At 35.7% G+C, this 17,133-nt stretch overlaps 1 protein-coding gene across 1 annotated transcript in view; it reads right to left on the bottom strand.

The window, feature by feature from the left end:
* Actr3 (ARP3 actin-related protein 3 homolog (yeast)) overlaps positions 1-17,133 on the bottom strand; it is a 67,100-nt gene that overhangs the window by 49,343 nt on the left and 624 nt on the right. The window lies entirely within an intron of this gene.

Genomic DNA, 17,133 nt, shown 5'->3' on the forward strand with positions numbered 1-17,133 from the left:
GTGCTGGTCTCTCGGTCCTTCTTTTCAGCCCTGGCCTTCCAGCCGTCACACCTCAGTGAGGGGAGTCACTGATGAGGTAACCCGCTATTTTTCCCAACCCATGGACTGTAACTACTTGTTGGATCTTTCTTGCATATCTTTGTTTTCCTGAGAAACCACTTTGAGGATGCCAACATGTATTGCAGCAGCCATTGCTGATTTCTTACCGATCTGTCCATAACTCTGTAATGATTGTATTGTCCCTATGCTATTTCATAAATGGATTAATGTTTGTTACTATGTGTTTGCAACAACTATTGAGAACAGTCAATGATTATTTGATCAATCACTCATGTATAGCTCTATTTGTTTTCCCTAGAGACCACTTTGGAGAAACCAGGGTAGAATACAACAACCATTGATAATTTCCTGCCATTTCTGTCCATAACTCACTATTATTTGTCTATTTGTTTTCCTGAGAAACTATCTTGAAAATACCAATAGATAAAATAACAACCACTGATAATGTCCTACCATTTTGTCTATAATTTGGTGTATCCCCCTACTGCTTTGTTGTCCTTCTTTTACTCGTTAAAATAAAAAAAAAAAAATCATGTCTTCATAGCTTTTTGGGTTGTGTGTGCATGCATGCACACATACACACATGCATGAGTGGTGCTGCAAATCAGACCTAGGGCCTTGTGCACACTAGGCCAGAGCTCTACCAATGAGCTATCCCTAGCCCACAGCTTCTGAACAGAAAATTCACTTTAAGAAACATCCTACAGTGATAGTCACGTATGTATAAAACAACATGTAACAAAATCATTTGCTACAATCCTGCTTATAGCAGCAAGAGATGGGAATATTCATCAAAGAGGAAGGAAATTAATTGAATCAGCAAAATTTTTAACATGGACTATAGTGAAGGTATAAAGATTAAGGAAACCTTTATATGTTGGGAGGGAACAATCTCCAAAATGTATTGTTTAGCTGAACAAAGCAAGGTATAGAACAATGTATCATGAGGGTGACATCTGTACAAAGTAAAGAGGAATGTAAGAACACACAAAATGTATTTGGTATCTATGCATAAGATACCTCTGGGTCAGAGATCAATAATATCATTTGTCTTCAAAAAAGGGAACTGTCATGTTATACACTTTGAATATATTACTATTCAAAAATACATTTTTAATGCTTTTGCCACAGTGGATTCAGCTGATATTCTTAGAATAACAACATACTAACATCAATGATGATTAATAAAAACTGAACTTCGATAAGCACAATACTTGGGAGACAGGCAGATTCTTTTGGCTATGTGAGAAAAGCTACTATGAGCAAGATTTTTTAAAAGTGACAAAGGAACACGTATTGTAGGATTCTACTCATATGAAGTACCTAGAAAAGCCGAATTTATAGAGACAGATGGTAGAATGATGACTGCAAAGGACCTGAGGTAGAAGGAAAAGAGGGGGAGTTATTTAATATTTCAGTTTGCTAAGATGATAAAGTTCTGGAGAGAGATGATGGTGACAGTTACATAACAATGCAAATGCACTTACTAAACAAATTTAAATGTACTGGTTTAAAACAAGACAGTATAAAATGAAAAACAAAGCTATCTTAATTTTATTAAACTTTTAAGGACAATGTAATATTCTGAGAAACTAAAGCAAAAAAAGATATTTCTCTGTGACTTAGGGAATCAAGTTAAAACACACAGAAAATCTTTTTGGACTATGACTGCCATGGGAAGAATCCATAATGCTGATTTTGACTAAGTGGGGAACAGACTTGGCAATTGCTTAGACATGAGATTGTAGAACTCAAAACCCCTTTCTGAAGTTATTAAGTCTCAGTGGCTAAAAGAACAACAGAAAAAAAAAATCAGGTTAGTTGAAATGGGAGGCTTAAACTGTTAGAAATGAATAGCAAAAGTTTTACCCAAGAAATATGTAATGAAAAAAAAAAAAAAAAAAAAAATGTAATGAGTCTGTCACAGTAGTTATTGCCTCTAGGGAGAGGGAATTACATTTGGAGGTAGTCATCAATAATGCTCTCCTGCTCTTAAAAGTGAGATGAAATAAAGATGATGAAGCATTAGTGAACAATAATGCTGATAAATATAGGTATCTGTTATATTACTCAATGTACATTTCTAAAAGACAGAAATTAACTTATAAAAGAATGTTTAGGGGCTGGAGATTTAGCTCAGTGGCACAGCACCTGCCTGGCAAGCAAAAGGTCATGAATTTGATTCCTGGTACCGGGAAAGAAAAAAAAAAAAAAGACTTTGGTAAAATCGGGCTTATAAAAAGCATTAACACCTCTTATGTTGTAATTATTTTTAATTCTACAAATGTTTACTTATTAAAAATATAACAAAGTTTACTTTTGCTTAATAAAATGGTTCATATTTCTTTTTTGCTTTAAAAAGCATCTCACAGTAAATAAGCTATTTGAAAATACCAATACTAAACCACTAGATGGGAATAAAATCTTTTAAAACATACACATTACACACACTTCAAAATTGAGCTGGAATAAAAAACTATGATAAAAAACCATTCAAAGATGATTGCATTATGTTGAATACAGTGTTATGACACTGTAGCCCACAAAAGGCAAAGATGGCACTAGATATGTTCCCTTAGAACATTACACTGGGTTACAAAATCCCACCTCATACTTCTCTACTGTAAATTTGTACTTGAGCATAATAGTAGCCAACTATACAACTCGGTAGCTGAGCCTGGGGGATACAGGAAGCAATCTCTGTGTTTACCCACTTGGTACAACAAAGGGCAAGGTGTGTGCATGTGTACAAATGTCAAACCAAGATTTTTACCCATTTAATGCCCCATTTAACAGATTTTGTGTATGCTTTCCTGGGTATCACAGAGGGTAAAATAAACCCATACCATTATTCTGTTATGTAAATATGTCTCATATCATGCTAGAACGTGGGTGTGGCTCACAGTATCTGAGCCTGGAGAAACCTGGAACACAATCCAGTACAATGGCACGTGAAAAACCAGATTTGCAAGTTTTGGAGGAGGCTGAAAATGAATCATCAGGTGACTCACATGCACAGAATTGATGATGATGACTGACGTTGGCCGTGTGAGCCAAAGTTCCTTTGACAGTGAAATGGAGCAAGAATCAATTGATACAGACATATAAGACTGAAGTCCATTACTCAGATAAAAAAAAAAAAAAAAAAAATGGTCATGCAACCAAATGAACAATCCAATACTAGTATTAGAACCGGGTTCGAAAACATGAGAAAGTTGGCAGGGGTGAAACCTATTGGACAGAACGCTAGCACTGCCATTCAATGTTGGAAATTGTAACAGAGGAAATGCTACAGGATGTTGTGAAATACACAAATGATGAGATACAAGTGAAACATTCTCCAAGTACTTATAGCCATAACCAAAAATGTGTTTATTATGACACCTCCCTGGCTGAACTGAAAGCATTTACAGTTCTGATGTACTTAGCAAAGATTTCTCATGGTATCACCAGCAAAGAAAAAGGCCGAAAGGTACACTTTGTCTTTTGACTCCTGGGCAGTCTTTTGTTTTTTTCTTCTTGGCTCAATTCCTAGCCTACTGTACCATTTAGCTTGATATTCTATGCTTAGGTGTCTTTTATGTATTGTAACAAACAGGTTACATAGAAACTCAGAATTAGAAAATTCCTGTGTGTTTACTAGACAGTGGAACTTCATGTTTTCTGCTTATTTTTAAAACATATTTTCACGTGCCTCATTAAAAAAGTAGCAAAAATTTTTAAAACACAGAATTCAGTATACCGTAATTATAAAAGGACAGAAAACAGGAATGTAAAAGACTAATGGAGAAACCATGGGTGTGGGCTTGAGGTTTATAGTATAATGACACTGAGATTTGGTTTCCTTCAAAATTGCTTGAGGTTAGCCAGGAGTGGTGGTGTACACCTGTAATCTCAGCACTCAGGAGGCCGAGGCACAAGAATCACTGTATAGTTTGAGGACAGCCTATGCTACTTAGTGAGTTCAACGCCAGCCTGAAGTATAAAGCAAGACCCTAGCTCCAAAAAAAGTTTCTGAGGTATGATGACAAAATCACCCAAGGAAGAAAAAGAACTGATAATCTGGCAGTTTGAGGGTTTTGTGGCTAAGTGTCAAGGAATTCACACACCATCTGAATACATGACTACTGATGAACATCTTGTGGCATTTCCTGGTTGCTTTACTTTTAGGCAGTATACGCCAAAAAAGCCTTCAAAGTACAGTATAAAAATATATGTCTTTGTAGACATGAAGGCATATCATACTTTCAATTTAGAAATTTATCCCGGACTGAGCCACAGGTCTTTATTCATATAGTAACAAACCAAATGATGTTATCAACAGACTTCTTGTCTCCCACACTTATCTGAATATGACATTTGACAACTGACATCAGTTTCCCATTGATGTTATTTGTGCTGATGTTACATTTGCTAACAGAGCATAAGCTGACCAGCAAACTTTATGCAAGAAGCAGAAATTCCCAAAGAAATGTTGCAATTCCAAAACAGAGAACCATACAGTAACATCTTCCGTTTTTGGAAAGATGTAACACTGGCTTCATATATAGCAAAGAAAAACAAACTGGTACTTCACTACAGCATAATGGAAAAATTGACAAGGAAACCTTGACAAAAGGAAAGCCAGAGAAGGTAGCTATTTACAAAACATAAATGGGGTAGATACTGTTGATGAGTTATGCAGCAACTATGATGTCACTTGAAGCACAAAGTTTGGTCAATGGTTATATTTTACTAGATCCTAAACAGGTGTGGCATAAGTAGTTTGATAGTTCACAAAAAAATTGCGGAGCACACTGGTGAGCTGACAGATCAACAGGCAGGTGCATGCTCATGACATCTGCATATTCCACACACCAGTATCACACTAATAGCACATGTTTTGTTTTCCAGTCCTTTTTCATAGGGCACAGTTGACATCTTTTTGGCTTTCCTGTTGACACAGTAGGTCTTTGTGATGTTGTACCTGTCTGTCCACCTGTCAGGAATTTTTGTGATAGACTTTTGTTTGTATTTGCATTGTAGTTTACACAGATTTTTATTTTTGATGTTATCTTTTAGGTTTTGTAACCAAGTAAACAGCTGATGTGAAAATGTTGCTGTCTATTCTAAGCACTTATTATATACTTGATATTTTATTTTACTGATATCTTATTTTCCTGCTAAGTGCACAATGCACAATATAGTAAAAAGGTCCTGACAAAAGAGGAAGAGGTGATACAAACAGCCTTCACACAGGAAAGGAAAGATAATCACACGTGCTGTCAGTGTGAGATGTGTGCATGGGAACACACAGTTGTCATGTGAAAGACTGCCTTGGGTGTAACAATTGAAGCAAAGATTATTTTTCTTGTAGAGTTCTATTACATTTTCATTGTAGTTCACACAGGAATTTATTTCTGATGTTATCTTTTAGGTTTTGTAAGCCAAGTACACAGCTTAATGTAAAAACGCAGACATTATTCTAAATATGCAACATATATTAAGAATTTAATACTTTATTTTATTGCTATTTTATGTTCCTGTTAACTACACACTGTATAGTATAGTTAAGAACCTCCTGACAAAACAGCAAGACCAACAAGATGTCAAGTATGTCCTACCAAAAGGCCAGGACAGCAAAATACACGTGTTGTCAATGTTAAGCGATACCTGTTTGTGGACTGTGCTGTTATTATGTGTGAAGACTGCCTTAGGTGTGATAACTGAAGTAAAGATTATTTTTGTTGTTGAGCTCTATTGGTATTTTCATTGTAGTTCATATCAGAATTCGTTATTTTTTTAAACTTTGTACATCAAAAAAAAAAAAAATCGACGAAAATTTTGATGCTTTTTTATAAACTCAATAAAAATTAATTTTTTGATATTTTTACTGTTAAGTACTCATTGTTTAATATAATAAAACTCTTAAAATCAAAATAATTCATCAATAGAAATATTCTAAAGAATAAACATGAGTACTACAGACCAACCACAATGCTCTTTTATAAAAAACTGACATTGTGCCCCAGGGTCTACTTGTAGTGCTGACACTTTGTGATAAATAACTGGGTTTTGAACTGTAATCTGGATGCTTATCTCTAAAAGGTTTGCCATCACTACCCTAAACTGTTACAATGCAACAGAACTTTTTTTTGTTTTTAAGATCTTAATGATTTAGTGTAATCCATCTTCTTTAACCCATCTTCTAAAATTTCTTGGTACTGTACTGACAACCACTAATTAAAACTGAAAAAATCCCACCCTTTACATGAATGAACTGGTCCCACCTTTACTATACCATAAAAAAAAGTATACCACAAATAATTTTACATAAAAGATAACTATCTTACGATACACAATCCTGAATAAGATGAAACCAATACTAAGTCATCAAACTATACCAGCCCTTGTAAAAACATGGTTTGTGTCCAGCAAATCTGAATATAAATCAGAACTCTGCCAGTAATTTTTTTACTTACTTAGGCCTGGAAGGATTAAATCCAGCGGTTTAGGCTGAGGCACATTTCCAGTACCCCCTCTGAGAGAGGGTCACTGTGTTGCTTAATTGCTCAGGCTTGTCAAATCCACCTACCTTAGTCCTCCAGAGGGCTGGGATAATAGGTATGCTACCATATCCAGCAGAACTTTAAGTACTGAGTGACAAAGAGACACTTGGAATTCATAGCGTTAGCGTCTGGCTGCAACATCCTATCCTACAGTACAACTCTGGTACAGTAGACTCCCGCTACCTGACCTCCCTTGTTCTCTGCTCCTTTTCTGAACCTGGTTCTCAACGATTTCCTGTCAATTCCACGATCCCCACTAAACTCCCTCACTAATTTATTTGCTTATATTGGCTAGAGTAACTTTGCTGGTGTTTTTTGGACCCAAATTTTCTACACACCCATAAATTAATTTCTCTCATTTCCTCTCACAGTTCTATCAATTTAAAAAACTTGTGTCATTTTTTTAAAAATCAAAATCTTGCCTTTCTTAAAATAATTTTTTCATGGGCCAGGGATATAGTTCAGCAGCATAAGCGCCTGCCTGGCAAGTGCCAAGGTCCTGAGTTTGATTTCTCATACCAAAAAAAAACTTTTTCTGAAAGGAGGCCAAACAAACAAGACAGGCAGGCCACTCACACATACTCAAAAATGTAATCAAGGAACACTTTTACTCTTATAGTAACAACAGTAATAGGTAAGAAGAGAATATATCTTTTAAAATAAAAGATCGGCTGGGCGTGGTGGTGTGCACTTGTAATCCTAGCACTACAGAGGCTCACACAGGAGGAGCACCAGGAGTTCCAGGCCAACCTGGGCTACATAGTGAGTGTAAGGTCAGCATGAACTACAAAGCAAGACTCTTGTCTCAAAAAAAATTTTTCAAATAAACTAAAAGATAACTTCCAAAATCTGTACAGCAATGTAAACTGCAATGTAAAATGCCTTTGTTTGAAAGGCATTTTAGAATATAATTCTTAATGTTTTATGAGTAACAAATTAACCAACAAAAAATAGGAAAGATGTCCCATGTCCACAAAACCCTTTCCCTTGCTGTTATTTCTACCTTTCTCAAAAAGCAAACAAAAAAAAATTTTTTTTTTTCCAGATAGGGTCTGACCATAGAATTAGGCTGGCCTTGAACTTACTACATAGCCCAAGCTGGCCATGAACTCAGTAAGCATCCTGCCTCATCCTCCAGAGTGCTGGGTTTACAGGCATGTGCCACCACACCTGGCTAAAGCAAATTTTTAAATGAAGACTTTTCAACAGGATACAAAATTTTACTAAAATGCAGTGTACCTTTTAAATAAAATACAAATAGATCATATACTCCAGAAATTATCTTTTTAATTCTATTTTGGAAAAAAAATTGTTTTCCAATAACTCCTTTTTCTGTTAAACTATGTAATAATTATTTCAGTCAAATATCAAGTTCTCTGAGTCTAATTATTTAAAATTTCTTTTTCAAAACAATCTTTCTCAAGTTCTATCCTTGTACTTTCATTTTTGTGTTTTATATAATCAAGACTGAGAAAAAAATTACTTGTCTAACTCATTTTCAAACTGCAAATTCTAAGACATTTTCAGTCAGGTATGGTAGCACACACCTGTAATCCCAGCACTTGGGAGACTGAAGCAGGACAATAATTGTGAGTCTGTGGCCAGCCTGAGCTACATAAGCAAGTTCAAGGCCAGACTGCACTACACAGTGAGACCCTTCCTCACTTCTTCAGCTGCACTGTCAGGGCTGCCTTGATATATTGAAACAATTCAAAACATTTCTCTTTCATAGTGATTTTGATTTTGAAGAAGAGCCAGAAGTTGCATGGTGCCGGATCTAGTGCACAAGGTGAATGAGGACACACGGTAATGTTTTTACAAGCCTGTCTTTCCACTAGATAGCACTCAACCCACTCATCTTTTAAGTCATTCCTCAGAAAGACACAAAAGGGGGTTTCCATAAACGGTTCAGGAAGTGGCAAGAATTATGGCATGTGTTCAAAGTGAGGAGGAATATTTTGATAGGGATTAAAGGCAATGTTTCCTTTAAGACATTTTTAAATATGTACCATAATTTTGACCATCCTACATTACGTAATTTAGGTACTACATCCTTAATTGAGCTGTCTTGAGTTAATCAGCCATTATTAATTTTGCCATGTTAGATACAGTACATATCCTTACAAAAATGAAATAGTCAATAAATAATTCTACATCTTCTAACTTCCATTTGTTACAGTTTAAATCAAATCAATGACCTGGTCACTAAGACTACTCTGTATTTCCTATTTGTACTAAAATTTACTAGTTCTATATTTAGAGGATTTTAAAGTACAGATGTTTAAAATGAACACTTTCAAACTACGTTAACAATTTAACTGTTCAAAATTGTATATCCCAGCTAATGGTAGTCTAACAGTGAGCTTTGGAAGATCACCTCAGAACTCCAAATCAACTACTTAATACCTCAGTTTCCTCATTTTTAAGAATGAGTTTATGTATAGTAGTATCTACTTCATTATAACTGAAATCCAAAGATACAAATCTCTGAAACAATATAAAAAAAGCATTCATGTACGAACATAATTTGTCCTGACATCTCCAGATGGCAACATTTTCTTTAAAACCAAGAATGGAACAAATTAGTTTAAAATGTTATGTTGGAGAACATAAAATTAATTTTTCATTTGTGCTACACAGTATACACTACCTCTGACAAAACAATAAGGAATTCTGATGCATGTGTTATACAAGGTATTAACTGACATTATCTTAACTATAAGAAATACACACGTTACTCCATGTATTAAGAAGAAATTTCTACTATAACTTGTTAAAAAATTTCAGATAATTCAACAATTTTATCAACAACTATGAACACCATTGTGAATTTGTTTTACTGTATCTGTAAATAAAATGTAAATTAAATTACTTCTCAAAATCTTTATTAAGCTCTACAATTATATGTGAATTAGGTTATTTTCTTCATTAAAGCAAATTTCGCAAAGATGAAGTATTAATTTTTAACCCTGAAAGTACCCGAACTTTAAAAACACAGCAGAAGCACATGATATTTAAGTAAAATAATTTTTAAAACTAAGGTAAGCCAATACTTTGTGGTCTACTGTAAACCAACATTAAAAGCAAAGCTTAATGCCAGGCCTGGTGGCGCATGCCTGTAATCCCAGCACTATGGAGGCTGAGGCAGGAGGATCATCACGAGTTCAAGACCAGCCTGGGCTACAAAGTGAGCTCAAGGCCAGCCTGAATTGCAGTTTTTTTTGTCTCAAAAAGACAAAAAAAAAAAAGCAAAGATTACCTCCTGACAGTTGGAAACAGGCCTGTAACGTCTTCTGCACCCAAATTCCCCTTTCAGGACTCATATTTCCCACACAAATCCCTTACACACACTAAATACTGAAGACAGGGTAAGGTCAGCTTTTCTCAAGACATTTTTACAAAGTGCAAGATACCTTAAAGCAAAAAGAGAATGTTTAATGATGGCATGTTCAGCACCAAACCAAATAAGTATTCTTAGGTAAACATTAGGAGTGGGGAGAAGGGTAAAGAATATACAGACTACACGAATTCAACACTACTCCTTTCCTGGTTGCAAGGAGTAGGTAATAATGACTTGAATCTAAACCAACAGAAAAGACTGAAGAAAGATTGTGAAGCAAAGTTATTAAAATTTCTCAAAATAGTCCTTTAAAATAAGAAAGATGTTTGTCTTTTGTTCTAGTATTAGACAATTACATGTCTTTTATGTTTTATGATGTAAAAGCTAGCACAAAGTTGTAAAACAGCACACAGAATAAGGTTAATCACTATCCTACTTCAAAGAACCAAATCTAACAAGCACCTGCCTGGTAACACAAGGTCTTGAGTTCAATTTCCAGTATAATGATATTGTCTTTTTTTTTTTTTTTTGAGACAGGGTCTGGCTATGCAATTCAGGCTGACCTTGAGCTCACTTTGTAGCCCAGGCTGACCTGGACCATGCAAGGATCCTCCTGCCTCAGCCTCCCGAGTACTGGGATTACAGGTGTGTGCCACCACACCCAGCTAATTTCCAGTATAAAAAAAAAATTAAAAGAACCAAATTTAAAACACTAACCCAATAACATGATCTTATGCACTGTTTAATAATTCATGAATATTGCAAATGCTTGGCAAGTTATACCACATGTATATGTACTGCTACTATTACTTAACTGCTTTGCCTTTTCTTTACACTTGTGGCTATTGCAGATACATAGCGTCATTTAAAAAGAAGGTACAAATTCCAACAGAATTATAAGGGAATGTTCAAATGCTTTTATAACTAGTAAAAATTTGTTGCAAGAAACATAGTGCCTTGAGCTACATTTTTACATTTTGCCTATAGGCCAACAACTTAGCTGTTTCTACCTCTTAGAGGAGGTGGAAAATGATAGACAAAGGAAAGTTAACCCTAACCTGAGTTAAATTCTTCTCCTGATTAAGGATTTTGCCTCTTAGAAAAAGCGACATGAAACAGCTTGACTGGGTAACTGATGACTTACCACAAGTCACGTATGTTCAATTTTACTGTGATGTTCATGAAAGTAGCTCACATATACTGGATTTATAAAAAAGGGCACACTGATATTTATTCTTTCTATTCTTCTCTCTGTGAATTCTCATTTTATCAGCTGCAATTGATAAATTATAATCATGATTCCCAAATCTCCACCTTCATTCCTCAAATTCTTGTATTTTAACTTCCTCAAGGACACTCCAATTATAGATCATTACAAATTCAACAAATTCCAATTTTACTCATTTTCTTAAAATTAATTCTCTTATTACAACAACCACTCTAGCTCACAATCTTGCATCTTCATGGATGCCTATTTAAAAAAACACTAGAATCAAATCCTAAAACCTGACTATACCTCCCTCCCAATCTACAGTATCAACAAAAATATAGACTCTAAAAGGCAGGTCAAGCCTTGCAGAAGAAAATAAGTCTAAGAGACAATGTGTTCTTTAAGAAATTCCACAAAAATTGGGACCTAACTGATAATAATTACAACATAATGTGTTCTATATGCTAAGTACTGCGCTGAGCTGTTTTTAATATAGACTATATATTATACATTTCATAAGGTAGGTAGTATGCTCTTCAACTTACAAATAGGAAAAATAAGAACTTGCTGCATCTAGGATGCAAAAACTCATACAGCTGTAGTAAGTGGTAGGGCATGAACTCAAAAAACAGCTGATCACAAAGTCCTTGCTAACCATTAACAATACAAAACAATGTTACTGCCAAAGGATATAAACAAAAGGCAACATAATCTTTCCAAATGTATGTCTTCTGCTACATCTCCAAAACCAATATTCTATTGTACATTTTCTGTAAAGCTAATGCTGGAGTGGGGTGCTTTAGAATGATGTAGAAAGCCCATTTAAATAGACAGATATTCTTAGGCCCAATCCTTCAGATTCTGAGTCACTGGTTATGGGCTATCTCTTATGTATAGTTTTTTATTTTTTTAAAAGCCACACTCCTAGGTCCTGTTGTTCATTCATTTCATAAAGATTTGAGTTTCTACTATACCTCAAACCCTATAATTTCATCCCAAATCTCATAATTGGTTCTACTTCATCCCATTCTGCAAATATTTTAAAAACCCCGTTTCTCAAAATTTCATTCCTCTATGTGAAGACTTTTATTCTCTATCAAGTAAAATGATTTTTCAGTTAAAGCTCTGCTGACAGTACCTGGTACACTAGGTGGCCAATTAATGTTACCTTTTCATATTACATAACCTAGAGTTACATTATGTTTTTACAGTCTTCAATTCATTATGAGAAGCAGAGCAACATATTCGAAAAGAACTCAATAAAAGAAACAGGTACTCTTCCATTTCAGCTATCCCTACATAATATGCTTTTCTTTCCTTTTGTAAAAATGTCCTCTTTCTGTGCATCTACCCAAATCTTTAAAAGAATAATCCAAATGTGACATTTACTAAAACTTGACTGGTCTCTTAAGCACAACAATCTCTCTTTTCTTTGAATTTAGAGAATAACCATTACATGTTCTAACATTTGATTGCTATCTAACATCCTCTAATTTTTAATGACTTTAGTTCTCGTACGCTTAAAATTCTTGAGAGTAGACATATTAGACATTGTCATTATAATTCTAAGGGTGACCTGCTAAGCATACAGTAAGCCTAGATTTGACAGCATTTGTTTTTCTACCTGTTCATGTCATCCTCAAGTTACTAACAATGAAGGCTCTGTTCCTTTAGAACATCATAAATCCCCCTCAAATCAAAAATACCTAAATGATTCAAAACTGTCAAAGGCCCATCGTCCAGTTAATGAGGATACCACAAATATTTGATGTTACAGCATCTTAGGCAAGTAGTTTAACCTCTCTAACCCTAAATTTTATTGTGTATAAAACAGCATACTTCTCAGGTTGATGTGAAAAGTTAATGACATAATAGAAAGCGTTTAGCACAAGGCCTAACACATAACTCTTGCTAAATGCCAGCTATTATTATTTCCTGAGGAAAAAAAACTATAGAAAATAAACTTTTTCTCGAGATTAAATTTCAGCAAAGCAACAAGGAAATAATTCATCCAGGGGGGAAAAAAACACAAAAGACAGAAAGATTCGTCTACCTGAATCAAAATTCTTTAGGCTAAGAATCACTGTAAATAAAGATAGGGTTAACTTTACTAATCACTGTAAATAAAGATAGGGTTAACTTTGCTAATCACCTCCTACCAAATAACAACAAAACCCAACGTGTAATAGTTGTATAGTAATTCTGGCCAGTGTGGTGGCACACGCCTGTAATCCCAGCACTCGAGAGCCTGAGGCAGGAAGATCTTTGCGAGTTCAAGACCAGCCTAGGCTACAAAGTGAGCTCAAGACCAGCCTGAACTGCATAGTCAGACCGTGTCTCAAAGACAAAAAAAAAAAAATAGTAGTTCTGAAGAATGGCTCAAGAATCCTTGTAGTGTAAACATAAAGAACACAGGGCCCTAAACATGGAATGGAGGTCCAAACAGCAGCTTTTAACCACCTACTGACTAGATAATAATTCGCCAATCCTAGTTTTTCACTTGTAAACCGAAGCAAAAATAACTGTCACAGGTTAAATAAGGTAAATAAAAACTCTGGCCACCAGGTTCTTACTTAGTGGATATTTTTCTTCTGCGTTTAAAAATAAAAATTCTGAACTGTATTTAACAATAAAGCTAGAAAGTTCATTAGACTCTATACACACACACATACACACACAATCCAAAGACAATATAGGTACTTTAGCACAAAATGAACAGGTAAAGGGGCTGGGGAGATAGCTCAGTGATGCAAGTGCCTGCCTGGCAAGCACAAGGTCCTGAGTTCGATCCCTGGTACTGCCAAAAAAAAAAAAAGAACAGGTAAAAAAGATCATCAGTAGAGGAGAAAAAGATTTTAGGTAAGTAAGAAAATGTGATTTCTCAACAGGAGTATGTCTGTTACACATCAAACAACATGCAAAACATAAGCCATCAAGGTATAAAAATTTAATGAATGCTTTTTCATTAACAAGACACTGTGACTATTTTTGCACCTCTACTGATGATAGCTAAAGAAATAGCATTGTCATTAAACATGATTACATATAGAACTCATGTAAGAAATACAAACTTCCTTATGAATGCCTTTCTGCACCCACCTCACTCCGCCCTGCTCCTCTCAAACAAGATCAAGGAACTTCTGGACTATGCCTGCAGAATGAATTTATTCTCATTCACTGGCTCCAACAAAATATTTATGCTCACATTTTAAGACTGCTAAGTTAATTAGGGAAATTACTTAATTCACTCTCTATCTCAATATATGCAATATTTCTGTCATAAGGTTGTATTAACCTTTGCTATTATAATCAATGAAAACAGTTTGCCGGCACAATGTTTTATCAGGGAAAAAGGCATTAAAAAAAAAGAAATTCACAATGAAAAGCTCTGTAACTCGCTATGACACACTACATACAGGGTTCCCTTACTCTGGATGAATGTTTTAGAACTTGGGTAAAAACACACAGAACAAAACAAAAACCACACTTAGGGTACTCTTTCCTTTACAAGTTATACAATTTAATTCTTTAAAAATTGCTTTTCTCATCAATGTAATTTAGTTTTTCTTTGGTGCTGTGGATGAATACAGGGCCTCCAGCATGCAAAGAGGTGCTGTGTTCTACCACTGAGTTGTACCCACAGCTCCTGCATGTTAGTTTTTAAGTAACCAGCTCTGTCAATGGGAATCAATGTGTCCAAATTTAATTCCACAGTACTTTTCCAATAAAAACCAAAAAAAGCACGTAGATCTGGTATCAATATGGAGTATTTCTTTTTAAATTCTTTCCAAAATGAGTATGTTCGTTCGTGACCTGAATTTAGATGATTCTTTTATGATGAATTAAGACTAATTGGGTAATTATAATTAGAGACCCAAGGGATAAAGGCATTCTCTAAACCATAATATATAAATTATTGGTGCACGGTTTGCATTTGGGAACCACAGTATTTTGGAATGTAAAACTCCCTTTATTAAGGCCATTGTTAGAATGTTTATTCATCTCTGGTCCAATCTTTACGCTTTATGTGCTAACAGAGCCAAAGGTGTATTTTTCTAAAAGTTGCGTTTAATAAGTAACTCAGATAGCTACAATGCATCTGACAATCAAAATAAACTAAACTCTAAAAGAGGTATTGTTACAGAAGGTAAAAAACAGTAAGGGAAACTGGACACTTAATTAATTCCAGTCATATGATAATGAATGTCCATCAATTCTCGGCCCTTTGGCTAAGATCAAGTGATAGTGAATGTCCAACTAACAAACTCTTCCTGTGAGATGAGATCAAGGCAATCATATAATAATATAGTAACTGAGAAATTAAAATAGAAATATCCCAAGTATGGATTGAACCCTCTCCACTCTTCACCATGCGTTTCAAATTCAAGGTTACCCCTTTAGAAAAAAAGGTCACTTAAGGACAATTAAGCTCAATAGATACCTAATACACTAATTCAAAAATAACCAAAATCCTATTGCAAGAGGGAAAATGAAGACAAAGAAAGTATCCTACTTAACATGTTATTTGAGTGATAATTATACTATTTTTATTGACGATCCAGTAATTTCTAAAGCATAGTTATGCAGCATGTGTCACTTTACCACAACATACTTGAAAAGTCCTACTCTGGTCAAAATTAGTTTCAAAACTGATCCTCAAAACTACTTACCAATGAGACTAAGAAAGGGAAAAAAATACTGGTTCATGGAAATAAGACTCGTTTTTAAAAACTAACTTTAATAAAATGCACAGAGTTCCAAGGCTAAAGTAGGTTAATGTTTTCCAAGGGAAAATTCTAAGTCAGTTTGTTTCCTGATGCCTGATCGGTATTTTAGAAATTGTTATACTAGCATAGTTATGAGAGTGAAAATTAGAGATATTTTACATAAAGTAAATAGTGAGGGGAAAGCTCTCTTTTAAACAAGGATAATATGGTGGGCAATAAAAAGGGGAGAAAGCAGCCATTGTCCCTCATTCTCAAAAAATTTGTGCATGGGGACAAGAGATGTAACCGGCACAGGCAGAAAGAAAAACAAAAAAGATGGAAAGAAAAAGGAAACAAGGAGTGAAAAGAAAAGGAAAAGCAAGGAACTTCCAATATTTCAACATAAAGCTGTCATTCAAGGGCCGGGGATATAGCTCAGTGGTACATCGCCCGCCTGGCAAGTACAAGGTCCTGAGTTCGATTTCCAGTACCAAAAAAAGAAAGCTGTCATGCAACATTCTTTAGGATTGTATACTAGGTGTAGTGTGCTGTAACTCTCTAATATAAAAAGATCACTTTAAAGCTACTCTTTTACTTCTTCATGTAGCTGCACGACATATTTCTCAGGAACTACTTGCACATTAAGCAAATGCCTTTATATCTTTGTGTCTTCCGCCTTCAACATACCGTTCACAGAATGAACGTGTACAACTTCGTTTTCCGGGGTGCTTCACTTCCCTCCCAGTGCAACACGAGAACATGTAAGTTCAAACCAACGGATACCTGGGCCCGGCAACTTAGTCGCTTTGCAACCTGCTTAATTTTGAAACTTCTAATAAGATGTGTTCACGGTAGAAACGAAAAACTACCTTATAAGGCTATGAAAGACCGAGAGCAGGAAGCGGCTTTGACAAAACTAAGGAAGTTGCAGCGCGCTTGCTCACTGGGGGACTTTTTTTGAGGCAAGAGAAGTAACACATGACATCTTCCTTTTTCGAATTAAAATGGGACTGGGCTCACCGGGAAAAACGCTCTGGGAGATGGCAATGGCCGGGCGTGCAGGCGCGGAGAGGAGGTGGGTGGTGGAAGGAAAGCCCCGTCCCGGGTTCCCATTTCACGCGGACTCTCCCCGCTCCCCACCCACACCCCGGGCGGCGTTGTCACAGCGATCTTGCAAAACCTAGGAGGAGAGCTCCTCTTCGCTCGCCCGGGTCCCCAGCCCACCCGCAGCACGGGGCGCGCGAGGCAGGCAGGCCGGGGGCCCGGCGC

Source organism: Chinchilla lanigera, unplaced genomic scaffold, assembly GCF_000276665.1.
Source record: "Chinchilla lanigera isolate Chin_1 unplaced genomic scaffold, ChiLan1.0 scaffold00058, whole genome shotgun sequence".
NCBI lineage: Eukaryota > Metazoa > Chordata > Mammalia > Rodentia > Chinchillidae > Chinchilla > Chinchilla lanigera.